The 27,110-nt window shown below is 44.1% G+C and overlaps 1 protein-coding gene across 1 annotated transcript in view; it reads left to right on the top strand.

The window, feature by feature from the left end:
- The window catches only part of LOC140205481 (ras-related C3 botulinum toxin substrate 1-like), a 70,918-nt gene that overhangs the window by 693 nt on the left and 43,115 nt on the right, over window positions 1-27,110 (top strand). The window lies entirely within an intron of this gene.

The following is a 27,110-nucleotide window of genomic DNA, read 5'->3' as shown; positions in this document are numbered from 1 at the left end:
AGACCCTTCGTCAGGACTAACTGAAGGAAGACTGAGTAAGGGATTTGAAAGTTGGAGGGGGAGGGGGAGATCCAAAATGATAGGAGAAGACAGGAGGGGGAGGGATAGAGCCAAGAGCTGGACAGGTGATTGGCAAAAGGGGATACGAGAGGATCATGGGACAGGAGGTCCGGGAAGAAAGACAACGGGGGGGAGGGGGACCCAGAGGATGGGCAAGAGGTATATTCAGAGGGACAGAGGGAGAAAAAGGAGAGTGAGAGAAAGAATGGGTGCATAAAAATGAGTAACAGATGGGATACGAGGGGGAGGTGGGGCCTTAGCGGAAGTTAGAGAAGTCGATGTTCATGCCATCAGGTTGGAGGCTACCCAGACGGAATATAAGGTGTTGTTCCTCCAACCTGAGTGTGGCTTCATCTTCACAGTAGAGGAGGCCGTGGATGGACATGTCAGAATGGGAATGGGATGTGGAATTAAAATGTGTGGCCACTGGGAGATCCTGCTTTCTCTGGCGGACAGAGCGTAGATGTTCAGCAAAGCAGTCTCCCAGTCTGCGTCGGGTCTCGCCAATATATAAAAGGCCACATCGGGAGCACCGGACGCAGTATATCACCCCAGTCGACTCACAGGTGAAGTGCTGCCTCACCTGGAAGGACTGTTTAGGGCCCTGAATGGTGGTAAGGGAGGAAGTGTAAGGGCATGTGTAGCACTTGTTCCGCTTACACGGATAAGTGCCAGGAGGGAGATCAGTGGGGAGGGATTGGGGGGACGAATGGACAAGGGAGTTGTATGTTAAGGATGATACTGGTTAAGGCGCAAGGTCAAATGGGAAGCCTGGTGGCAAAGCTAATAGAGCTGCTACCTCACAGCTGCAAGGACCCAGGTTCGATCCTGACCTTAGGTGCTGTCTATGTGGAGTTTGCATGTAAAAGCAGGTAACTTTAATTTAGAAATGTTGATAATTAAATGGTGAATACTTGTCAATTTTCTTATGAGAAATTTTGACAGGAAACAACTTTGACATCTTACTTGCAAGACAGCAATGCTGGCATTGCTATTATCTTTTGTACTGCTCTGAGGGTGTTTATCAAATTACATTGCTTATTATTCAACAGAAAACAGCCACATTAACAGTTGATGCAAAAAAATTATAGATCTAAAATGCAACTTATTCAATATATAATGAACTTGAGGAAAAATACCTTCAGAAACTGAAATGTGTTATTAAAAAGGCATATAGCCCTGAAATCAAGGTGCACAAGAGTGGAGAAACAAGTTCTAGGTCCATCCAGTCTGTGCTGATCTATTCCTTCATAGTCCCTCTACCCACCCCCAGACCATAGCCCTCCATTCCTCTCCCACCAATGTACTCATCTAAACTTCTCTTATATGTTGAAATTGAAAGCACATCACCCTTTCCACACTTTCACCACCATCTGCTTGAAGAAGATCCCCCTCAGGTTTCCCTTCAATATTTCACCTTTCGCCATAAACCTATGCCGTCTAATTCTAGTCTCAGCCAACCTGAGGGAAGAGAGCCAGCATCTATTTACTCAATCTATATGCCTCCTGATTCTGTATACCTCTATAGGCTCTCCCCTCTTTCTCCTGCACTCCTAGGAATAAAGACTCAGGTCCTCTAGTCCCAGGAGCATCTATAACTGATATATAAAATCAAAGTTGGTTTCAAATAGGTAGCATGATGTTGTTTGAGGTGGGACTAGTTTATGGAGGAAGGAGGTTTAGATTAAAGAGTGGGTAAACTTATTCAAGCCTGTAAGATCTTAAGGGAGCTTGATGTGTTTGATGTTGAGATGTTCTCACCAGCGAGACAGTCACCAAACAAGGGGAAGTTGTTAGAAGATATGCGGGAAGTCATTTAAAACTAGGATATGTGGAATGTAGTGAATCTTTGGGCCCCGCCGCCCCCAGATGAGACAAGACCAGATCACTAGAATATTTAGGGCGGAGATCATCGTCATCTTCATTATGTGCCGTGTCGTATAACATAAGGCTGATTTATACTTCTGCGTAGGTTCTATGCCATAGCCTACACAAGTGGCCTATGCCATTGTGAGCATTTATACTTGTGCGTTGGTGTGTCTGTGTCGCTCTGCAATTCGCCGCCAAAACGCGAGTTGGCGGTGGGGTTTCTATGCCACTGTGTTGAGTTTCTTTGTGTTGAGTGTCTTTGTGTACTTTAAACAATGGGACTGAAACTGAGCGCATCATGTTGGAGTTGGAGATAATAAATGTTGAACAAGAGTTACTTTTATTGAAATTACTGTAACGCAGAAAAGAGAGAAGACGTCGGAGGAGATGGTGTGTACGACCATTGAACGGATTGAGGCAGAAGGAGGGTGAATTTTCTGGGCTTGTCCAGCCACTGAGAGACATGGACGAGGAAATGCATTTCAAATATTTTCAGATGTCAGCAGGTAGATTTGACGATTTGTTGAGAAGAAGCAACCGGAAATGCGTAGGAGGAAATGCGATGCTACCAAGTGGACCAATCACAGTTGATGCGGTCTGCGTTGCCGCGACGCGTAGTTACATTTTTGGGGAGGTGCACATCAGGCTACGGCGTAGGGTACACGGTTACGTCGTACCTACGGCGTAGATGCAACGCAGAAGTATAACTTGGTCTATAGGTGATCATCATCCCATGACCATGATTGTTCTTGGCAAATTTTTCCAAGGAAGTGGTTTGCCATTGCCTTCTTCTGGGCAGCGTCTTTACAAGATGGGAGACCCCAACCAATACTCTTCAGAGATTCTCTGCCTGATGACAGCGGTCGCATAACCAGGACTTGTGATATGCACCAGCTCCTCATACGACTATCCCCCGCCTGCTCCCATGGTTTCACGTGACCCTGATCGGGAGGTGCTAAGCCTTGCCCAAGGGTGACCTACAGGCTAGCAGATGGAAGGAGTGCCTTAACCTCCTCTGGTAGAGACGTATCTCCAATTATCATCCAAAGGTGGGGATAGATAAATATTTAAGAGACAATATTTGGCACTTGAGTAGGACCAACAAAGGTAGGTCTTACTCAGTGCATGGTTGGGCACTGAGGAGTGTGGTAGAACAAAGGGATCTGGGAATAAAGGTACATAATTTGTTGAAAGTGGCGTCACAGGTGGGTGGGTTCGCAAAGAAAGCTTCTGGCACATTGGCCTTCATAAATCAATGTATTGAGTACAGGATATGGGATGTTATGCTGAAGTTGTATAAGATGTTAGTGAAGCCTAATCTGGAGTATTGTGTGCAGTTGGTCACCTACCAAGATGTAAACAAGGTTGAAAGAGTGCAGAGAAAACTTACAAGGATGTTGCTGGGTCTGGAGGACCTGAGTTACAAGGAAAGATTAAATAGGTTAGGAATGCATTCTTTAGAACATAGGAGAGGAGATTTGATCGAGGTATACAAATTATGAGGGGTATAGGTAGGGTAGGTGCAAGCAGGCTTTTTTCACTAAGGTTGTGTAGGAATACAACCAGGGGTCATGAGTTAAGGGTGAAAGGTGAGAAAATAAAGGGGAATATGAAGGGAAAGTTCTTCCCTCAGGGGGTTATGAGAGTGTGGAATGAGCTGCCAATACAAATAGTGCATGCAAGCTTGATTTTAACATTTAAGAGAAGTTTGGATAGGTACATGGATAGTAGGGATATGGAGTGTGATAATCCTGGTGCAGATCAATGGGATTAGGCAAGTTAAATGGTTTCGGTAAGAATTAGATGGGCTGAAGGGCCTGTTTCTGTGCTGCATTTCTTTATGACTCTATGAATCTATGACTGAAGAAATGAGAGCTACGGGAACACAAGAGATTCGGCAGATGCTGGAAATCTTGGGCAACACACAAAATGCTGGAGGAAGCAACACTCACAACACGCTGGAGGAACTCAGCAGGTCGAGCAGCATCCGTGGAAACGAACAGTCAACGTTTCAGGCCAAGACCCTTCGTCAGGACTGAAGAGAGGGGGGCAGGGGTCCTATAAAGAAGGTGCGGGGAGGGTGGGAAGGAGAAGGCTGGTAGGTGCCAGGTGAAAAACCAGTGAGGGGAAAGATCAAGGGGTGGGGGAGGGGAAGCAGGGAGGTGATAAGCAGGAAAGGTGAAGAAGGAATAGGGGAAAACACAATGGGTTGTAGAAGGAGGCGGAACCATGAGGGAGGTGATAGGCAGCTGGAGGAGGGGGCATAGTGAAACTGGGATGGGGAAGGGAGGGGGAGGGAATTACCAGAAGCTGGAGAATTCAATGTTCATGCCAAGGGGCTGGAGACGACCCAGGCGATATATGAGGTGTTGCTCATGCTGGAGGAACTAAGCAGGTCAGGCAGCATCTATTGATTGGAATAAACAGTCAACAGTTTGGGCCGAAACCCTTCATCAGGACTGGAAAGGACGAGGTCAGAAGCCAGAATAAGAAGGTGGGGCAGAGGATGAATGTGTACGACTTAAGTCTGGGAGAGCACATGGTTGACGAGTCAGAGATCACAGAGGGGGAGCAGAGAAAGAGAGTCTCCAAAACTTCTGTCAAAGAGAGGACTTAATTTATTCAGGGTAGTTGTACCTCAAACAGACTTTGCAAAAGTCATAGGCAAAAGAGATTCTGCACATGCTGTAAATCTTGATCAACACACACCAAATGCTGGAGGATCTCAGCAGGTCAGGCAGCATCTATGGAGGAGGACACACAATCAATGTTTTGGGCTAAGACGTTTCATCGGGGCTGGAAAGGAGGGAGGCAGACACCAGCATAAAATGAAAGGTCTCGACCTAAACCTTGATAATTTATTCCCTTCCAATGCTGGAGGATCTCCTTGTGCCTGACTTGTTGACTTGTCCAGCATTGTTTTGAGAGCTCTGAGTAACTAGCACAGGAGTTGAGCTAAGCAAATTAAATGACTGGGCAAGCTCAAGAATTCTGGTGACTTTCTCCTGTTCCTGTTCTCTTGTGTTAAAGACCATAAGACATTGGAGCACAATTAGGCCAAGCAATTGTAAGGAAGGCAAATGCAGTGTTAGCATTCATTTCCAATCGACCCATCAAGTCTGCTCTGCTACTCCATCATGGCTGATTTATTATCCTTCTCAAACCCATTCTCCTGCTTTCTCCCTGTAACCTTTGACGCCCTGACTAATCAAGAACCTACCAACCTCCACTTTTAATATACTCAATGACTTGGCCTCCACAGCCGTCTGTGGCAATGAATTCCACAGATTCACTACCCTCTGGCTAAAGCAATTCCTCCTCATTTCTTTTCTAAATGGTTGTCCCTCAATTCTGAGGCTGTGCCCTCTGATCCTGGACTCACCCAATAGAGAAAACATCCTCCCATATCCACTCTCTCCAGATCTTTCAATATGGGGCCAAAACTGTTCAGAATACTCCAGCTCTCTGCAGATCTTTCAATATGGGGCCCAAAACTGTTCAGAATACTCCAGCTCTCTGCAGATCTTTCAATATGGGCCCAAAACTGTTCACAATGCCCCAATACTCCAAGTGTGGTCTGACAAAAACCTTATAAAGCCTCAGTATTACCCCATCCCTAATTTATTTATTTATTTATTTCTCTCTTTCCCTCTCACAATAACTCCTTGCCTGTTCTCCATCTTCCTCTGCTGCTCCTCTCCCGCTTTCTTTCTTCCTAGGCCTTCCGTCCTATGATACACCCGCTTCTCCAGCCTTGTATCCCTTTTGCCAATCAATTTCCCAGCTCTTGGCTTCATCCCTCCCCCTCCTGTCTTCTCCTATCATTTCGGGTCTCCCCCTCCCCCTCCCACTTTCAAATCTGTTACTATCTCTTTTTTCTGTTAGTCCTGACGAAGGGACTCGACCCGAAACGTCGACTGTACTTCTTCCTATAGATGCCGCCTGGCCTGCTGCGTTCACCAGCATTTTGTGTGTGTTGCTTGAATTTCCAGCATCTGCAGATTTTCTTGTGCTTGCCTCAGTATTACATCCTTGCTTTTATATTCTAGTTCTCTTAAAATGAATGCTTGTAGCAATGTGCTACACACAGAACTAGAAATAACAACGCAGTCTGTAAGTCGCACTCGAGACTCATTTATTCAAACTTCGCGGCACTGGCTTTTAAGCAGTTCCCCTCCAGCCCTCCACGTGGAAATGACGTCAGAGGTGCATTACAAAAGTCTCTCCCCACGTGCAGGCTTTTTTGTGAGCCAGTTCGCTTGTGTAGAAAGTGGGTTGCCACTTGCTAACATTGCATTTGCTTCCTTACCACAGACTCAACCTACAAGTTAACCTTTAGGCAATCCAGCACAAGGACTCTGAAGTCCCTTTGCACCTCTGATTTTTCTCCCCTTTTACAAAATAGTCCATACCTTTATTTCTTCTACCAATGTTCATGACTTTACACTTCTCTACACTAGATTCTATTTGCCACTTCTTTGCCCATTCCCCCAATCTGTCCAAGTCCTTCTGCTTCATGCTTCCTCGACACTACCTACTCTACCTACCTGCAGCTATTTACAATATACATTAATGATTTAGATGAAGGGATTAAAAGTAACATTAGCAAATTTGCAGATGACACAAAGCTGGGTGGCAGTGTGAAATGTGAGGAGGATGTTATGAGAATGCAGGGTGACTTGGACAGGTTGGGTGAGTGGGCAGATGCATGGCAGATGCAGTTTAATGTGGATAAATGTGAGGTTATCCACTTTGGTGTCAAGAACAGGAAGGCAGATGACTATCTGAATGGTGTCAGGTTAGGAAAAGGGGAAGTACAATGAGACCTAGGTGTCCTTGTTCAGCTGTCACTGAAAGTAAGCATGCAGGTACAGCAGGCAGTGAAGGAAGCTAATGGTATGCTGGCCTTCATAACAAGGGACATTGAGTATAGGAGCAAAGAGGTCCTTCTGCAGCTGTATAGGGCCCTGGTGAGACCACACCTGGAATATTGTGTACAGTTTTGGTCTCCAAATTTGGGGAAGGACATTCTAGCTATTGAGGGAGTGCAGCGTAGGTTCACGAGGTTAATTCCCGGGATGGCGGGACTGTCATATGTTGAAAGATTGGAACGACTGGAGTTGTATACACTGGAATTTAGAAGGATGAGAGGGGATCTGATTGAAACATATAAGATTATTAAGGGATTGGACACGCTAGAGGCTGGAGACATGTTCCCGATGTTGGGGGAGTCCAGAACCAGAGGCCACAATTTGAGAATCAGGGGTAGACAATTTAGAACAGAGTTGAGGAAAAACTTTTTCACACAGAGGGTTGTGGTTCTGTGGAATGCTCTGCCTCAGGAGGCAGTGGAGGCCAATTCTCTGGATTCTTTCAAAAAAGAGTCAGCTAGAGCTCTTAAAGATAGCGGAGTGAAGGGATATGGGGAGGAGGCAGGAAAAGGGTACTGATTGTGGATGATCAGCCATGATCACAGTGAATGGTGGTGGTGGCTCGAAGGGCTGAATGGCCTACTCCTGCACCTATTGTCTATTGTCTATTACCCCTCCACCTATGTTTGTATCCCTCCACCTATGTTTGTATCATCTGCAAACTTGTCCACAAAGGTGTTGATTCCATCATCCACATCACTAACACATAACATGAATAGAAGCAGTCCCAACACCAACTGCAGGTCACTGGCAGCTAATCAGAAAAGGCCCCCTTTATTCCCACGCTTTGCCTCTGCCAGTCAGCAATCTATTATCCATGCTGGTATCTATCCTGTAATAGCAGCACCATGCATGGCACCTTGTCAAAGACCTTCTGAAAGTCCAAGAAAGCAGCATCCACTGACACATACACAATGCCGGAGGAACTTGGCAGGCCAGGCAGCATCTATGGAAAAGAGTACAATCAACATTTCAGTCCATAGATGCTGCTTGGCCTGCTGAGTTCCTCCAGCATTTTGTGTGTGCTGCTTGGATTTACAGCATCTGCAGATTTTCTCTTGTTTGTGATTAAAAATCCACTGACCCTCCTTTTTCTATCCTGCCTGTCATTTCCCTAAAGAATTCCTATAAATTTGTCAGGAAATACTTCGCCTTAAGTAAACCAAGCTGACTTTGGCCTTTTTAATCACCCACCTCCAAGTACCACAAAACCTCACCCTTTATTGTGGATCCAACATGTTCCCAATCACTGAAATCAGGCAAATAGCCTATAATTTCCTTTTTTCTGCTTCCCTCCCTTCTTAAAGAGTGGAGTTATATTTGCATTTCTCCAGCCCTCTGGAACTATTCCACAATCTAGTGATTCTTGAAAGATCATTACTAATGCCTCCACAATTTTTTCAGCTACCCCTTTCTGAACCCAGGGATGTAGTCCATCTGGCCCAGATGACTTATCTACTTTCAGACCTTTCAGATTTCTAAGCACTTTCTCCTTAGTAATAGCAACTACACTCACTTCTACTCCCAACACTCTTGGATTTCTGACATACAGCTAATGTCTCCCACAGTGGAGACTGAAGCAAAATACTTATTAAGTTCTTCTGCTATTTCATTGTCCCCATTACTAGCGTCCTTTTCCAGTATCCACTCTTGACTCTCTTAATACTCTTTGAATACCTGAAAAACTTTTGTGATCCTATTTGATATATTATTGGCTAGCTTACCTTCATGTTTCATCTTTTCTCTCCGTTTAGTTGCCTTTGGTTGGTTTTTAAAAGTCCCCATTCCTTTAACATCCCATTTATTTCTTACTATATATTGTGCTCTCTATTGAGCTTTTCTGCTGCCTTTGATGTCCTTTGTCAGCCATAGTTGTCATGGTTTCCCTTCTCATCCTCCCTTTAGAAACTGTGCCACAGAAAGAACTGTTGGGTCAAATGGGTTGTATCTGTGATGTAAACGACTTGATTCAGGACCTGGTCAGTTTGTGTCAAACCATTCACAAGTGAAGAGCAGAGAGTAAAAGCTGTGCAATGAATGGGAAACCACAAATATCGGGACCATAAGACGTAATACATAGGACCAGAGTTAGAACATTCAACCCATCAAGTCTACTCTGCATCTCATCATGGCTGATTTATTTTCGCTCTCAATCCCAATCTCCTGCCTTTTCCCTATAACCTTTGATGCACTTACTAATCAAGAACCCAGCAACATCATCTTTAAATATACCCAATGACTTGGCCTCCACAGCCATCTGTGGCAATGAATTCCACAGATTTACTACCCGCTGGTTAAAGAAATTCCTTCTCAGCTCTGTTCTAAATGGATGTCCTTCTATTATGAGCCTGTGCCTTCTGGTCATAGATTCCCCTTCAATGGAAATGCTGGCATAAATTCCCTTTCATTTGAACTATTTGGGTGCAGTAACTGGTTAGTATTCAAGGACTCAGCAGCTAACCTTGATGAGTATGCCTCAGCTGTCACAGACTTTATTTGGAGATGCACGGAGGACAGTGTGTCTCGCAAGACAGTCTGGGTATTCCCTAACCGGAAACCCTGGATGAATTATGAGGTCAAATCCCTTTCAAAGGCTAGAGCTGTGGCTTTTAGGTCTGGGGATACCGGTCGCTACATGGAATCCAGGCGTGAACTCCGGAAAGCCATTAAGGGCGCCAAGAGGCAATATCGAGCCAAGTTGGAAGCCCAGGCTAACCAGAGGGATGCCAGTAGACTATGGCAGGGTCTAAATGAGATCACTGGGTGCAAAAAAAAGGCTGGGAATATCAATAACTGTGGCACTTCTCTTCCTGACGAACTTAACATATTCTACGCAAGATTCGAACAGAACTGGAGCGTCCCGCTCCCTCCGGATGAACCGGACCTGATGGCATCGAGATTCATCGTCACCGAGGAGGACGTTAGAAGGGCCTTCCTGAAGATAAGTCCAAGGAAGGTGACGGGCCCAGATGGCATCCCAGGATGGGTTCTCCAGGCCTGTGCAAGCGAGCTAGCTGGAGTGATTGCTGACATCTTCAACTGCTCCTTGCTTCAGTCTAAGATCCCCTCGTGTTATAAGAAGGCAACAATAATCCCAGTGCCGAAGAAGGGCAAGGTGGCATGCCTGAATGACCATCGACCTGTGGCTCTGACAAAAATTGCTATGAAAGTGCTTCGAGAGATTGGTTATGGCACACATCAACCACAGCCTACCGGTCAACCTGGATGCTTTGCAATTTGCATATCAGAGCAACAGGTCAACGGCAGATGCCATCTCTCTGGCCCTACATTCCTCCTTAGAGCACCTGGGGAATAAAGACGCATACGTAAGGCTCCTTTTCATTGACTACAGCTCTGCCTTTAATACCATCATTCCAAATAAACTGATTCTTAAGCTCCAGAACCTGGGCCTTAGCACTCAGATCTGCAGCTGGATCTTCAACTTCTTCACAGACAGGACCCAGGCTGTAAAAATAGGGGACAAGCTCTCCTCTACAATCACTCTGAGCACTGGTGCCCCACAAGACTGTGTACTCAGCCCCTTGCTGTACTCACTGTACACCCATGATTGTGTAGCCAAGTTTCCATCAAACGCAATATATAAGTTTGCTGATGACACGACAGTTGTAGGCCTATCTCGGGTAATGATGAGTTTGAGTACAGAGAGGAATTTAAGAACCTGGTGGCATGGTGCAAAGACAATAACCTATTCCTCAACGTCAGCAAGATGAAGGAATTGGTTGTTGACTTCAGAAGGAGTAGCGGACTACATGACCCAATTTACATCGTGGTGCGCAAGTGGAGCAGGTCAAAAGCTTTAAGTTCCTTGGGGTCAATATCACAAATGGCCTGACTTGGTCCAACCAAGCAGAGTTCACTGCCAAAAAGGCCCACCAGCGCCTTTACTTTCTGAGAAAACTTAAGAAATTTGGCCTGTCCCCTAAAACCCTCACTAATTTTTATAGATGCACCGTAGAAAGCATTTTTCTAGGGTGCATCACAACCTGGTATGGAAGTTGTCCTGTCCAAGACCGAAAGAAGCTGCAGAAGATTGTGAACACGGCACAGCATATCACACAAACCAATCTTCTGTCCTTGGACTCACTTTACACCGCACGCTGTCAGAGCAGTGCTGCCAGGATAATCAAGGACACAATCCACCCAGCCAACACACCTCTTGTCCCTCTTCCCTCCGGGAGAAGGCTCAGGAGCTTGAAGACTCGTACAGCCAGATTTGGCAACAGCTTCTTTCCAACTGTGATGAGACTGCTGAATGGATCCTGACCCGGATCCGAGCCGTACCCTCCAAATATCTAGACCTGCCTCTGGGTTTTTTTGCAGTGCCTTAGTTTCCATTTTTCTATTTTCTATTTATGACTTATAATTTAAATTTTTAATATTTAATAATTTTTAATATATTTAATATTTAATACTTGTAATCCAGGGAGCAGGAAGCGCAGAATCAAATATCGCTGTGATGATTGTACATTCTAGTATCAATTGTTCGGCGACAATGAAGTATAAAGTACAACTATGCTTCAAGAATGTGACACTTCACACAAATTCTTTTCAAATACACATTCCATACAACTGACAACATTGTCTACAACTGACGCAATGACTCCATTCAGGGTAAGGGAACAGATTCATTCACACAACGTGTTGCACGTAGGCTGGCAGATGAGCTTTTACTTTAAAAATTGTTCACTGGATGTGGGGGTGCCAGCATTTATTGTCCATCCCCTTTCACTCCGGTGAGCCACCATAGTGCCGCGTCTGGAGTTACTTGGAGACCAGACTGGGTGAAACTGGCAGATTTCCTTCCCGAAATCACCGAGATGGAATTTTACAACAATCTAGGGGCTCCTCATTAGTCTGATTCAGAAAGTTAGGAAGCATGGGATCAAGGGAAACTTGGCTGCATGGATTCAGAATTGGTTTGCTCACAGAAGGCAGAGAATGGTATATTCTACCTGGAGGTCGGTGATCAGTGGTGTTCCACAAAGATCTATTCTGGGATCTCTGTTTCCTTGTGATTTTTATGATTGACTTTTATGAAGAAATCAAGAGTGAGTTAGTAAGTTTGTAGATGACACAAAGGTTGGCGGTGTTGTGTAGAGTGTAGAAAGTTGTTGTAGGTTACCACAGGACATTGACAGGATGCAGAGCTGGGCTGAGAAGAGGAAGATGGAGTTCGATTTAGAGAAGTGTGAATTGATTCACTTTGGGAGTTCAAACTTGAAGGCAGAATACAAGTTTAATGGCAAGAGTTTGGCAGTGTGGAGACACAGATGGATCTTGGGGTCCAGATCGATAAATCCTTAAAAATTGCAACATAAGTTGATAAAGTAGATAAGAAGATTATGGTGTGTTGTCCTTCATTAGTTAGGAGATTGAGTTCAAGAACCACAAGGTAAAGTCGCAGCTCTACAAAACTCTGGCTAGACCACACTTAGAACGTTGTGTTCAGTTCTGGTCGCCTGGTTATAGGAAGGATGTAAAGCTTTAGAGAGGTTGTAGAGGAGGTTTGCCAAGATTACAGAACGTGTCTTAATGAGGAAAGGTGAGTGAAGAAAGATGGGAGGCAATTTGATAGAATTGTACAAGATGATAAGTGACAGAGATAGAATGGGCAGCCCGCACCTTTATCCAGAGTGGCAATAACAGATACTTTTAAGGTGATTAGAAGACAATAGGTGGGGATTTCCAGGGTAAGTCTGGTTTATACTTCTGCGTTAACTGGTCGCCGTAACCTACGCAAGTGGCCTACGCGCGTTGTGACCATTTATACTTGTGCGTTGGTGTGGCTGCGTCGCTCGGCAATTCGCACATGTCACGCATGCGCACTCACCTGCCCACGCAAGGCTTCATGGTCATGGTAGTCTCGGGGTAAACAAGATGTGAGCATCTTTTCTCGTGTGAAATATGTCCTCCATAATTTCGGATGTCTGTAAAGCTTTATGGAACGCATTGCAGCCAGAGTTCCTTCCCTGCCCTTCAGTCGCCCAATGGGAAGCTATTGCAGCGTAGGATGAAGTGCGATGCTACCAAGCGGACCAATCACAGTTGTTGCGTTCTGCGCAATGCGACGCGTGGTTACATTTTGGGAGAGGTATGCGTCGCAGCAATGCAAGCTCTCGCGTAGCGTTCCGCATCAGCTTTGCGTAGGGTTTGTGGCGACGCAGACCTTACGGCGTTGAGTTGACGCAGAAGTATAAATCAGCCTGTAGGCTTTTTACTCAAAGGTGTAACTGCATGGAATGCAATGTTGTGGATGGTGGTAGAGGCAGATACATTAGGGATATTCAAGAGACTATTAGGCACATGATGAAAGAAAACTGGAGGGCTTTGTGGGAGAGAAGTGTTAGATTAATCTCATAGTTTGGCACAACATTGTGGGCCAAAGGACTACACTGTGCTGTGCTGCTGGTCTTGCTGCCGTCGTCCACATGGCAGGAGGAGGAAATGGAAATGTTTAACACTACATTTCAGTGATAACTACTGACACATTTTACTACCGGACTATAAGTTTTCACCTCAAAGCATTGTGTTACAAACATTTCAGCTCGGGCTTTCGGAGAGCAGGGTAAGTAGGTGTTGTCAGATTTGTTTGTGCCACCGAACACCTTCCTGTTCTGCTTGTATTTGCATTGTCAAATCTGGAAACCACAGAGAGCCAGTGTGCTTATCTTGGACCCTGCCCCGATGAATGTTTAATGTACTTCCTCTTTCAGCCGTGTCACTGTATTCGGTGCGCCCAGTGTGGCCTCCTCTGCTTCGGTGAGTTCTAGTACAGATTCAGAGACCACTTCACTGAGCACCTTCACTCTGTCTGCCACAACAGGTGAGATTTCCCAGTAGCCATCCATTTCAATTCAACTTCCATTCCCATTCCAACATGTTGGTCCACAGCCTCCTCTACTGCCACAATGAGGCCACTCACAGGATGGAGGAGCAATGCTTCATACTCTCTCTGGGTAGCCTCCAATCTGACATCAATTTCTCTAACTTCTGGTAATTTCTCCCCTCTTCCCTTCTCTGTTTTCTCATTCTCTGTTCTGATTCCCCTCATGCCCCTTCTTTTGCCCATCACCCCTGACTGGCGACCTCCTCCGTCCCTTTTTCTGTTGTCCACTGTTCTCTCCTATCAAATTCCTCTTCTTCAGCCCTTTACCCTTTCAATGTTCTACACATTATAGAAACTGGAAACTTAGTTTCCAAATGATCAAATAATTTCTTGAATGCAAAGCTGACATCCACATGGAGCACACCTGCAGGAGTGGTGGTACAAGTAGATACCATGCTGGTGTTCAGGAGAATTCTAAATAGACAGCTAAATATGCAGGAAATAGATCATGTTCAGGCAGAAGAGATTAGTTTAATCTGGCATCATGCAGAACACAGGCATCATGGACCAAATGGCCTGTTCCTATTCTGTTTTATCAATAATTATTCACCTCTGACTAATCCTCAATTGTCAGCAGTGATCATGAAACTCCTGGATTGATGTAAAATCCCACCTAGAAACAGATGTGATTCCAGGATGGAAATCTGCCACTCTAACCTACCCTGGTCAATAAGAGACTCCAGACCCAGCACTGTGGTGGCCCACAGGTATCCGCATTTCAGGAGTGATTACGGGATGGACAATAGATGCTGGCATCCTCACAATAAATGCTGGAGAGAAATTTTGTTTTAACTAAAAACTCATCTGCCAGACCACTGCAGAACTCGTATGAACGAGCCTTTGCACTCACCCTGTCTGGAGTTGTTGTGTCAGCGGCAGATAATGTTGTCTGTTGTGTATTCGAAAAGAATTGATGTGGAGCGTCACATTCTTGAAACATGGTTATTGAGTCCAAACATTTCATATGAAAGGGAATTTATGTTAGCTTTTCCTTTGCTGTTGGTGGTGTTGGTCTGTGGTGGTTTCCCATCTATTGTAGGGCCATTATTCTCTGCTCCTCTCTTGTGAATGGTTTGACACGAATTGACCAAATTGACTGTGGGGCAGTACAGTAGTGTAGCAGACAGCACAATGTTATTGCAGCCCCAGCAGTTACTGATGGTGTTCCAATTCCTGCCTCCGTCTAAGGAGTTTGTACCTACTCCTTTGACCAAGTGGATTTCCTCCAGATGCTCCAGTTTCCTTCCACAGTGCAAGGACATATGTGTCAGGGTGAGTAGGGTAAGGGCATGCAATGTAAGTTATGTAGTTTTGCAGGTTTCATAGTTATATAGTAGGTTATGGCCATACGATGGAAGTTATGTAGTTTTGTAGGTTTCATAGTTATACGGTAAATTATGGGCATACGATGTAAGTTATGTAGTTTTGTAGGTTTCATAGTTATACAGTAAGTTATGGGCATGCGGTGTAAGCTATGTGGTTTTGTAGGTTTCATAGTTATACGGTAAGTTATGGTGCCAGAAGCATTGCCGCACTTGCACCCCACACAACCCTCGCTGATTTGACTTGATGCAAACAACACATTTCACTCTATGTTTCCATATACATGTGTCAAATAAAGTCAATCGTTTTTCTTTAAAAATCCTGTGCTGATATGTTTGAATCAGAGACCCCTGAGTTGTCCTAACAGATCCATGCCACAGTTTAACACAAGAAAGACTCCCACCCCTACCATTTAATTTGCTGTCCTTATCTCTTCTTCTGTACTGCCCCATTACCCTTGGTTCTTTAGTTGTTCAAATAGTTATGAAGATTATGAAGATTAGTTTTATTTGTCACATGTACATCAAAACATATAGTGAAATGTGTTGTTTTAGCTTTTACAGCTCATACTACAGACACAAGGAGGTCTACCTTTTCGATGTGGTCTCCACCAGGACATTGATAGTCACCGCATTGACATAGCAGGACAACACTCCCTCAGTAGTGCAGTGAATTGCCTGCCTCATTGTGTCCACAGTAGCACTGGGGCCAGAGTTTTAACCCAGGATCTTTGAATGTCAGCAAGATTAAATCGATTAAAGCAAAGCTCAAAAGCCTGACACAAAGTTCAATATTAAAAGTTGTTGTGCTCCAGAGAGAAACTGGAAGGGCAGACTCTGTCTCTGCAGTGGAGCAAGTTGAGGGCGACCTGATAAAGATGTACAAAATGATGAGGGGCATTGACAGAATACAAGACCAGAAACTGTTCATTGTGGAGTTATCGATCACCAGAGGGCATTGATTCTGGTGCCATCAGCAAGGATTTTCAACATTCTTGTTATTTTTTGTAACTTCAAAACATTAATCTAATTCAAAGGAAGACACAGGAGTCCGGGCATATGAGTCTAACTTTGTGCTTACTTTAAGTGAGGTGTGCCATTATCATGTGGTAGCATGATAACGTATGAAATTCACGTAGTTTTACATATAACCCCTGTAAATAATTATTTAAACAAGTATGTTTAATCAAACAATATGTATATAAGGTTATTCAAATATTACTGAAATATTAAATACACGACACTCCTCCCTGTTGAGCTATAAACTCCAACTCAATAGGGAATGCATCTCAACAAGATAATATTATAATATTATATAATACGACTCTTATATACAGACATCTACAGAACAGTAAATTTTAAATGGCCCCTTTCAGGCCTAAAGATTTAATCACTGTGGAGGATTTCTTACTCTTGTGGGATAATGTCTTTCCTGGCAAGGGAAGTGATTCAGCTTGACAGGTGAGACTTGCAGCTGTGAGAATATTCTCAGATTCTGTGGTTTCCTTCGTGATGGTTGTAGGAGCTAACTCTGAGATTACAGGAAGTGGTTCTGAGAGCTCTAGACCCTTTCTTCTCCTTTTCTCTCTGTGGATCTACTTTGATCCCTTTATTTTTCTTTCCCCGGTTCCTTCTCTCTTTCACACCTTTCTCTTTCTCATTCACATTCTTTCTCCCCATCCCTTCTCTCCTTTTTCTTCTACTTTGTATATCTTGATCTTGGGAAGGTCCATTTAGTCCACTGGAGTACTCTCTTGCTTCTGTTGCTCCCTTTACAATCTGGTCTCTCCTTTTGGCTTCCTCGTCCACAACATTATCTGATGAATCCTCTGTATCCGTAGCTCCACTGACTCCTTTCTTTTTGGCCTTCTATTCATCCAGCTGGGCTTTGGGCTTTGCATCTACTTTTACAAGCAGCTTTTTGTTTCCCACTTGAAATTCATGCAATAACCTTAATGCACACAGAATAGATCCTGGTTCTTTATACTCACAAGAGCTAAATGCTTGTAACTTTCCTGAAGCTCCTCAAACTCTCTTCAAGTTTAAAACCAAACCACATTTTAGAAGTAACTGCCTGATTTACATATTTGAAGCTTTCTCAGATATACTGTAGTGCCTATAAAAACTGTTGTAGTCAGAGCACTATTTTCATCACTTTCACACTTCCTCTGAGCAACTTGGTCCTTCTTCGGTCCAATATGCTTTCACAACAAAGGCACAGTGGTTGACACCAACACCTGTTTATCCTCTGTTGGGCAACGATTCATGGTGTACAGCATGGAGACAGTTATGGCATCATCCAGTACTTTTCATAATTTGCTTTCAGTTGACTTTATTGTAGGCAAAGTGGCGTACAAATGGTGGATGGATAGAAACATAGAAACATAGAAAACATACAGCACAATACAGGCCCTTCAACCCACAAATTTGTGCTGAACATGTCCCTACCTTAGAACTACCTAGGCTTTACCCATAGCCCTCTATTTTTCTAAGCTCCATGTAGCCATCTAGGGGTCTCTTAAAGACCCTATCGTTTCTGCCTCCACCACCGTTGCCGGCAGCCCATTCCACGCACTCACCACTCTCTGCGTAAAAAACTTACCCCTGACATCTCCTCTGTACCTACTTCCAAGCATGTTAAAACTATGCCCTCTCATGCTAGCCATTTCAGCCCTGGGGAAAAGCCTCTGACTATCCACATGATCAACGCCTCTCATCATCTTGTACATGTCTATCAAGTCACCCCTCATCCTCCATCGCTCCAAGAAGAAAATGCCAAGTTCGCTCAACCTATTCTCATAAGGCATGCTCCCCAATCCAGACAACATCCTTGTAAATCTCCTCTGCACCCTTTCTATGGTTTCCATGTCCTTCCTAGAGTGAGGCGACCAGAACTGAGCACAGTACTCCAAGTGGGGTCTGACTAGGGTCCTATATAGCTACAACATTACCTCTCGGCTCTTAAACTCAATCGCACGCTTGATGAAGGCCAATGCACCGTATGCCTTCTTAACCACACAATCAACCTGCACAGCAGCTTTGAGCATCCTATGAATTCGGACCCCAAGATCCCTCTGATCCTCTACACTGCCGGGAGTCTTACCATTAATATTATATTCTGCCATCATATTTGACCTACCAAAATGAACCACCTCACACTTATCTGGGTTGAACTCCATCTGCCACTTTTCAGCCCAATTTTGCATCCTATCAATGTCCCGTTGTAACCCCTGACAGCCCTCCACACTATCCACAACACCCCCAATCTTTGTGTCATCAACAAATTTACTAACCCATCCCTCCACTTCCTCATCCAGTTCATTTATAAAAATCACAAAGAGTAAGGGTCCCAGAACAGATCCCTGAGGCACACCACTGGTCACCAGCCTCCATGCAGAATATGACCCATCTACAACCACTCTTTGCCTTCTGTGGGCAAGCCAGTTCTGGATCCACAAAGCAAGGCCCCCTTGGATCCCATGCCTCCTTACTTTCTTAATAAGCCTTGCATGGGGTACCTTGTCAAATGCCTTGCTAAAATCCATATACACTACATCTACGGCTCTACCTTCATCAATGTGCTTAGTCACATCCTCAAAAAATTCAATCAGGTACGTAGGACACAACCTGCCGTTGACAAAGCCATGCTGACTATTCCTAATCATATTATGCCTCTCCAAATGTTCATAAATCCTGCCTCTCAGGATCTTCTCCATCAACTTACCAACCACTGGAGTAAGACTCACTGGTCTATAGTTTCCTGGGCTACCCCTATTCCCTTTCTTGAATAATGGAACAACATCCACAACCCTCCAATCCTCCGGAACCTTTCCCGTCCTCATTGATGATGCAAATATCATTGCCAGAAGCTCAGCAATCTCCTCCCTCGCTTCCCACAGTAGCCTGGGGTAGATCCCATCTGGTCCCGGTGACTTATCCAACTTGATGCTTTCCTAAAGCTCCAGCACAACCTCTTTCTTAATATCTACATTCTCAAGCTCTTCAGTCCACTGCAGGTCATCCCTACAATCGCCAAGATCCTTTTCCATAGTGAATACTGAAGCAAAGTATTCATTAAATACCTCCACTATTTCCTCCAGTTCCATACATGCTTTTCCATTGTCACACTTGATTGGTCCTATTCTCTCACGTCCTATTCTATTGCTCTTCACATACTTGTAGAATGCCTTGGGGTTTTCTTTAATCCTGTCCACCAAGGCCTTCTCATGGCCCCTTCTGGCTCTCCTAACTTCATTCTTAAGCTCCTTCCTGCTAGCCTTATAATCTTCTAGATTCATATCATTACCTAGTTTTTTTGAACCTTTCACAGGCATTTCTTTCCTTCTTGACTAGACTTACAACAGCCTTTGTGCACCATGGATCTTGTACCCCACCATCCTTTCCATGTCTCATTGGAACGTACCTATTCAGAACCCCATGCAAATATCCCCTGAACATTTGCCACATTTCTTCAGTATGTTTCCCTGAGAACATCTGTTTCCAAATTATGCTTCCAAGTTCCTGCCTGATTGCCTCATAGTTCCCTTACTCCAATTAAACGTTTCCCTAACTTATCTGTTCCTATGCCTCTCCAATGCTATGGTAAAGGAGATGGAATTGTGATCACTATCTCCAAAATGCTCTCCTGCTGAGAGTCCTGACACCTGACCAGGTTCATTTCACAATACCAGATCAAGTACAGCCTCTCCTCTTGTGGGCTTATCTACATATTGTGTTAAGAATCCTTCCTGAACACACCTAACAAACTCCACCCCATCTAAACCCCTCACTCTAGGGAGATGCCAATCAACATTTGGGAAATTAAAATCGCCCAGCACAACAACCCTGCTATTATTACACCTTTCCAGAATCTGTCTCCTTATCTGCTCCTCAATGTCCCTGTTACTATTGGCTGGTCTATAAAAAACACCCAGTAGAGTTATTGAACCCTTCTTATTCTTAACTTCTACCCACAGAAACTCCATAGACAACCCCTCTATGACTTCCTCCTTTTCTGCAGCCGTGAAACTTTCTCTGATCAACCCTCCTCCATATCCTTTCTGAAACATTTAAAGCCTGGCACTTGAAGTAGCCATTCCTGCCCCTGCACCATCCAAGTCTCTGTAATGGCCACAACATCATTGCTCCAAGTGCTGATCCACGCTCTAAACTCATCTGCTTTATTCATGATACTCCTTGCATTGAAATAGACACATCTCAAACCATCAGACTGATCGCGTCCCTTCTCAGTCACCTGCCTATCCTCCGTTTCGCACTGTCTCCAAGCTTTCTCTATTTGTGAGCCAACCTCCCTTTCCTCCGTCACTTCAGTTTGGTTCCCACCCCTAGAAATTCTAGTTTAAACTCTCCCTAATAGTCTTAGCAAACCTTCCTGCCCGGATATTGGTCCCCCTCGGATTCAAGTGCAACCCATCCTTTTCGTACAAGTCACATCTGCCCCAGAAGAGGCCCCAATAATCCAGAAATCTGAATCCCTGCCCCCTTCTCCAATCCCTTAGCCACACATTTATCCTCCACCTCACTCTATTCCTATACTCACTGTCACGTGGCAGTAATCCCGAGATTACTACCTTTGAGGTCCTGTTTCTCAACTTCTTTACTAACTCCCTGTAGTCTTTTTTCAGGACCTCCTCCTTTTTCCTACCTATGTCATTGGTACCAATATGTACCGTGACCTCTGGCTGTTCTCCTTCCCACTTCAAGATATTGTGGGCGCGATCAGAAACATCCCGGACCCTGGCACCTGGGTGGCAAACTACCATCCGCGTTTCTTTCCTGCGTTCACAGAATTGCCTATCTGTCCCCCTAACTATAGAGTCCCCTATCACTGCTGCCATCCTCTTCCTTTCCCTACCCTTCTGAGCCACAGGGCCAGACTCTGTACCAGAGGCACGAGCACTATTGCTTCTCCCAGGTAGGCTGTCCCCTCAACAGTACTCCAGGAGGAATAATTATTGTTAAGGGGGACAGCCACTGGGGTACTCTCTAGTACCTGCTTCTTGCCCTTCCTTCTCCTGACTGTTACCCACTTCTCTGTCTCCTGTGTTCCCAGGGTGACCACCTGTCTATAGCTCCTGTCTATCACCTCCTCACTCTCCCTGACCAGACAAATGTCATCGAGCTGCAGCTCCAGTTCCCTGACGCTCTATGCACCTGTTGCAGATGTGGTCGTCTGGGAGGCTGGGAGTCTCTAGGATCTCCCACATCTGACACCGAGCACAGAAAACCAGCCTTACACACATACTGTCTGTCTCGTTTTTAAACAGATAACCTACCTGGCCTCGACCCTTATTGCCGAAGCCTCATTGAGCCAAAACCTTCCTACTCTGTCTCCCTCTACTCCATTGCCCATTTCTCTTACGCCAACTCTGTAAATTTGTCTTCCTTTTGAACTCTTCCCACTGTTCTCACTGGCTGACCTCCACGCCCTTGCGCAGTCATGCCTGTTCAAACTGCTGAAGAAATAACAGTCACCTTTTCAACTCTGCTCACTTTTAAACTCTTTTCGCTGTTCTCACTGGCCGACCACCACGCGCTTGCGCAGTCATGCCCCGTTCAAACTGCTGAAGAAATAACCAATCAAATCAAATTGCCATTCTCTCAGCATAATGACTCCACAATGCTGGTCCTTCTGTTTTTACCATATACAACCCCCAATATGGCTTGTTGGTTGTTGTATTTCACAGTTATGGATGTCATTCCCACAGAAGTTATCGTTTTTCTAGTTTAAGTCCTTAATTGGATATCTGCTGGCTTCAGTTTAGTATCTTTAAAATGCTGTTCAAACTCATTTTGTGGAATAACTGAAACAGCCAAACCTGTGTCCAATTTCATTTTAATTAATTTGTCAATCACTTCTGGTGTAAGTCATATTGCTTGTCTATTGTTAGTTTTCACTCTGTAAATCTTAAGGCTACACAGTCCTATGTCACTCTCATCATTATCAGATTTTTCATCAACAGTGTGCAGTTTATTTTTGAAACTGCAACTTGATTTTTTTATCTTTTTCTCTTCTCTGATCAGTCCATTTATTTTTGTCTGCCCAATATGCTCTTTGTATGTGTCCTACTTTGTTGCATTTTTTTGTAAGTTTTGCTTTTAAATCTGCATTTGTTTGGTGTATGCGACTCCCTGCCACAACGGTAGCACAATTTGTTTGGCCAGGCTGGTTTCTGTTCAGATGTTGCAACTTTGTTCATGCTCACTTTCATTCCTGGCTGCAAATCAATTGCATCTCTGTCTGAGGTATCCATTGAAACAGCGATTTCAACTGCTCTTTTAAATGTAGGTTGTGCTTCAGTTGGGTGATGTTTTTCAATGGTTTCTTTAAAGATTCCACAAACTAAAAGATCTTTCAGTGCATCATTAAGCCCATTACCTAACTGACAATGCTCAGAGAATCTTTTCAATTTTGCCACCTGCGTTGAAATAGACTCCCTTTCCTTTAGATTCTAATTATGAAACCTAAAGCATTCTGCAATCAACAATGGCTTTGGTTCGAAGTGTTTCTGCATTATTTTTACAATAGCGGGGAAGCTCATTTTGACTGGTTTGGATGGAGCAGTCAAGAGCCAAAGTAAACTATGTGCCTTTAAAACCAATTCACTACATAATGTACTGGGTGGGCACAGGAGTACATTCAGCCAGAGACTCATTCCACCGAGATGCAACACAGAGCGTCATAGGAAGTCATTCCATTCTGTGGCCATCAAACTTTACAACTCCTCCCTTGGAGGGTCAGACACCCTGATCCAATAGGCTGGTCCTGGACTTATTTCCTGGCATAATTTACATATTACTATTTAACTGTTTATGGTTTTATTACTATTTATTATGTATGGTGCAACTGTAACGAAAACCAATTTCCCCCGGGATCAATAAAGTATGACTATAACTATGACTATGACTAAGCAAAATTGGTGCTAATTTCTCATTGGCTATTTCATTTGCTTCAAAATTCTTTGAACTAGCTCAGTATACATAAGCTAATTACCCATTGTGGAATCAAACATGTCAATCTTTCCGATGTAGCCAGCCATTTCTGATTTTTTAGTACTCACTCTTTATAAACCAATGAATTTTTAATGTTTGTGTGTGTTGCTTGAATTCTTGTGTTTCCAGACTTTTTTATAAAATCTCAATTGCGACTTCCCTTTATTAAACTTGATGGTATGTTCACATGCTGGGCTGTTTTTATTTTAATCCGACTGTTCCTCATGGCATTGCTTTTACTTTGAACATCTCGCTGTGCTTCAACAGGTCAATGGCCACCTCAGGTTCATTTTAAAAATACCTTCTGGCCAATATTATGACATAAATTCAAAACATTACTCTAATTCAAAGAAAGACACAGGAGTCTGGGAACACAAGTCTGACTTTGTGTTTACTTTAAACAAAGCATGGCCGTATCATGTGGCTAGGGTGATGTTGTATGCAATTCACAAATTTTTACATAAAACCCTTAATTAATTATCTTAAATGAACAAAAATGTTTAATTGAACAATATATATGTACACGATTACTCATATATATCTGAACTATTAAATACACAACAGTTCTCCCCATGACCACAGGGTTTTCTCCGGGTGCTCCGGTTTCCTCCCAGGGTCCAAAGATGTACCGGTAGTAGGTTAATTAGTCATTGTGATATTGTCCTGTGATTGGACTCAGGTTAAATTGGAGGCTGTGGCTCATTGGGCTGGAAGGGTCTGTTCCGAGCTGTATCTTTAAAAGAAAGATTTTAAACTGTTCTCCACAGTGGCAGTATCTGTCATCAGAGGGCAGACACTTAAGGTGAGGAGTAGGATTCAAGATTTAAGACATAATTTTATTCATCATGTGAGCATCAAAGCACACAGTAAAATGCGTTGCTTGCATTAACAACCAACGCACATGGGGTTTCTTGGGGGCAGCCTGCAAGTGTCGGCAGATATTCAGTCACCAACACAACATGACCACCATGCTTGAGAGAACAACACAGAACACAATAGCAGAGAATGTACCAAGATAGAACTCAGTCACACTGAATCAAACCCCATTCCTCCCTCGCTCCACCCACCCACACACACTCCTCCAGCCCCAGCGGACAGGGGCAGCCCCTGTCTTTCTCCTCTGGCCTCCAACAGACTTGGACTCAGACTCAGGCTCACAGAGTTTCCCAGCGGATCCTCAAAGATTCGCAGACTCAGGAATCAGTGAATAGCGGATGTGACAAAAGAATGAATTTCAGCCAGAGAGTGGTTGGAATCTGGAATCACTGCCTGAGGGTGTGTTGGAATCAGAGACACCAAGAACATTTGGATTAGAACATGGAACACAGAACAGTACAGCACAGAAACAGGAAGAGGGCCTTTGGCTCATGATGAAACAGTTAAGGTAACAATGAAATGCCTAACCCAGTCAATCAGTTCTACCGACACAAAGTCTCCATGCCTCGGTTCTCTGCACTACTCATGTGCCTCACTAACCAGCCTCTTGAACACCTCTATCATATCTGCCTCCATCTCCACCCTTGGCAGAGCACTCCAGGCACTCAATACACTCTGTGTGAAAGAAACAAGAATCCTCCACACACCCCCATGAATTCACCGCCCTCACCTTAAATGCAGGCCTCTTGTGTAGGACATTTTGATGTGGAGGGAGCGGATTATTTATTTGTTAATTTATTTCTTGAGGGACAGCACTGCAATGGCCCCATTTAATCCGGGCCTGATCACAGGACAACCTACATTCAGCAATTAACCTGCCAACCGGTGTGTGGGAGGAAAGCGGAGCAGCAGGAGGGAGTCTGCATGCTCACAGGGAAAATATACAAACTCCTTACAGGAAGATATCTGCTGTCTACTCTACCTTCGGCTCTCATGGCCTTAAAGACCTCTCTCAGGACTCCCATCAGCTTTCTGGCACTCCAGAGGAATCAACTGAAGTCTGTCCAGTTTCTCCTTGCAGCACGTGCTCTCTAATCCAGGCAGTATCCTGGTGAACCTCTTCTGCCCCCTCTCCAACGTGTCCACATCCTTCCTGTAATGGGGCAAACAACTAAATGCAGGCGAGCATTTGAATCATCAAGACCTATGGATCAAGTGCTGATAACTGTGATGAGTGGAGACAAGTACTTGATAATTGGCATGAACTGTGATGAGTGGAGACAAGTACTTGATAATTGGCATGAACTGTGATGAGTGGAGACAAGTACTTGATAATTGGCATGTACTGTGATTAGTGGAGATGGGTACTTGATAATTGGCATGAACTGTGAATAGTGGAGATGGGTACTTGATAATTGGCATGAACTGTGATTAGTGGAGATGGGTACCTGATAATTTACATGAACTGTGATTACTGGAGATGGGTAGTTGATAATTGGCATGAACTGTGATTAGTGGAGATGAGTAGTTGATAATTGGCATGAACTGTGATTAGTGGAGATGAGTAGTTGATAATTGTCCTGAACTGTGATTAGTGGAGATGAGTCCTTGATAATTGTCCTGACTGTGAATAGTGGAGATGGGTACTTGATAATTGGTATGAACTGTGATTAGTGGAGATGGGTACCTGATAATTTACATGAACTGTGATTACTGGAGATGGGTAGTTGATAATTGGCATGAACTGTGATTAGTGGAGATGAGTAGTTGATAATTGTCCTGAACTGTGAATAGTAGAGATGGGTACTTGATAATTGGCATGAACTGTGATTAGTGGAGATGAGTCCTTGATAATTGTCCTGACTGTGAATAGTGGAGATGGGTACTTGATAATTGGTATGAACTGTGATTAGTGGAGATGGGTATTTGATAATTGGCATGAACTGTGATTAGTGGAGATGGGTAGTTGATAATTGGCATGAACTGTGATTAGTGGAGATGGGTACTTGAAATTGGCATGAACTGTGATTAGTGGAGATGGGTACTTGATAATTGGCATGGACAGTGATTAGTGGAGCTGGTTACTTGATAGTTGGCATGAACTGTGATTAGTGGAGATGGTTACTTGATAATTGGCATGAACTGTGATTAGTGGAGATGGGTACTTGATATTTGGCATGAACTGTGATTCTTGAAGATGGGTACTTGATAACTGGCATGAACAGGATGGGCCAAAGGGCCTGACTCTGAGCTTAATGAGAATGACTCATCTCTTTCTATGTTTATCCAAACAGTTTTCAGAATGCTGAAAGCCTTTCTCGTTATTTCTCTCATTTGGTAGTGAAATTAGTCGTAATCTAATTTTCCTACATATCCACTCAGGATGTGAACACAGTGGGCCAGTATTCTCTTTTAAACAGATCTAGAGGTAGACATCAATATCTGGTAGATTTCAGAGCTCACAGGTCGAGCAGGGTCGGTGCCGAGGGCATTTTCAGGAAAGGAGACTTTGGATCTTTATTCTGCAATCTTTCTGTTTGTAGCCGGAGAAAGATGATGCGAAATATCAAATGCGTTGTGGTGGGGGATGGGTGAGTAATTTTTATCACCTCCTGCACGTTTCTATAATACTGAAAATATCCATCTTCTCGATGTGATTCCCCCTCTCCATCCTTTTCCTGAGGGTAAAGCTTTATGGAGGCATAACAGGCTCCTCTCCACAGAGCGAAAATCCACACTTTCACTATAAGACTTGGTGATCGTTGGGTTATGCCCTGCTCTTCCAGTTGAGGTCTTGAAGTCTTTGTCCCTCTTTTCATGGCTTCCAGAGCCAAGGGAATTGTCTCCATCCCCCATTTCTAATCCCTAAATTGGGGAAAGTGTGTTAACATGGACTTGGACAAGAGATTCTGCAGATGTTGGTGCAGCGGGTTGGTTTGGATTTATGGATCAATGGGATCTTTTCTGGGAAAGGTACAACCTGTACAAAACGGATGGGTTACACCTGAACCCAAGGGTGTCCGAATCCTTGTGAGCAGCTTTGCTAAATTTGTTTGGGAGGGTTGAAACTAATTTGGTAAGGATTGGGAACCAGGGGGATGGTGCTAAGGATGAGGTAGTTGGTCTATAAAC

Source organism: Mobula birostris, chromosome 11 (assembly GCF_030028105.1).
Source record: "Mobula birostris isolate sMobBir1 chromosome 11, sMobBir1.hap1, whole genome shotgun sequence".
NCBI lineage: Eukaryota > Metazoa > Chordata > Chondrichthyes > Myliobatiformes > Myliobatidae > Mobula > Mobula birostris.
The sequence above is the reverse complement of the archived record's forward strand: the minus strand, read 5'-3'. Positions and strand labels throughout refer to the sequence as shown.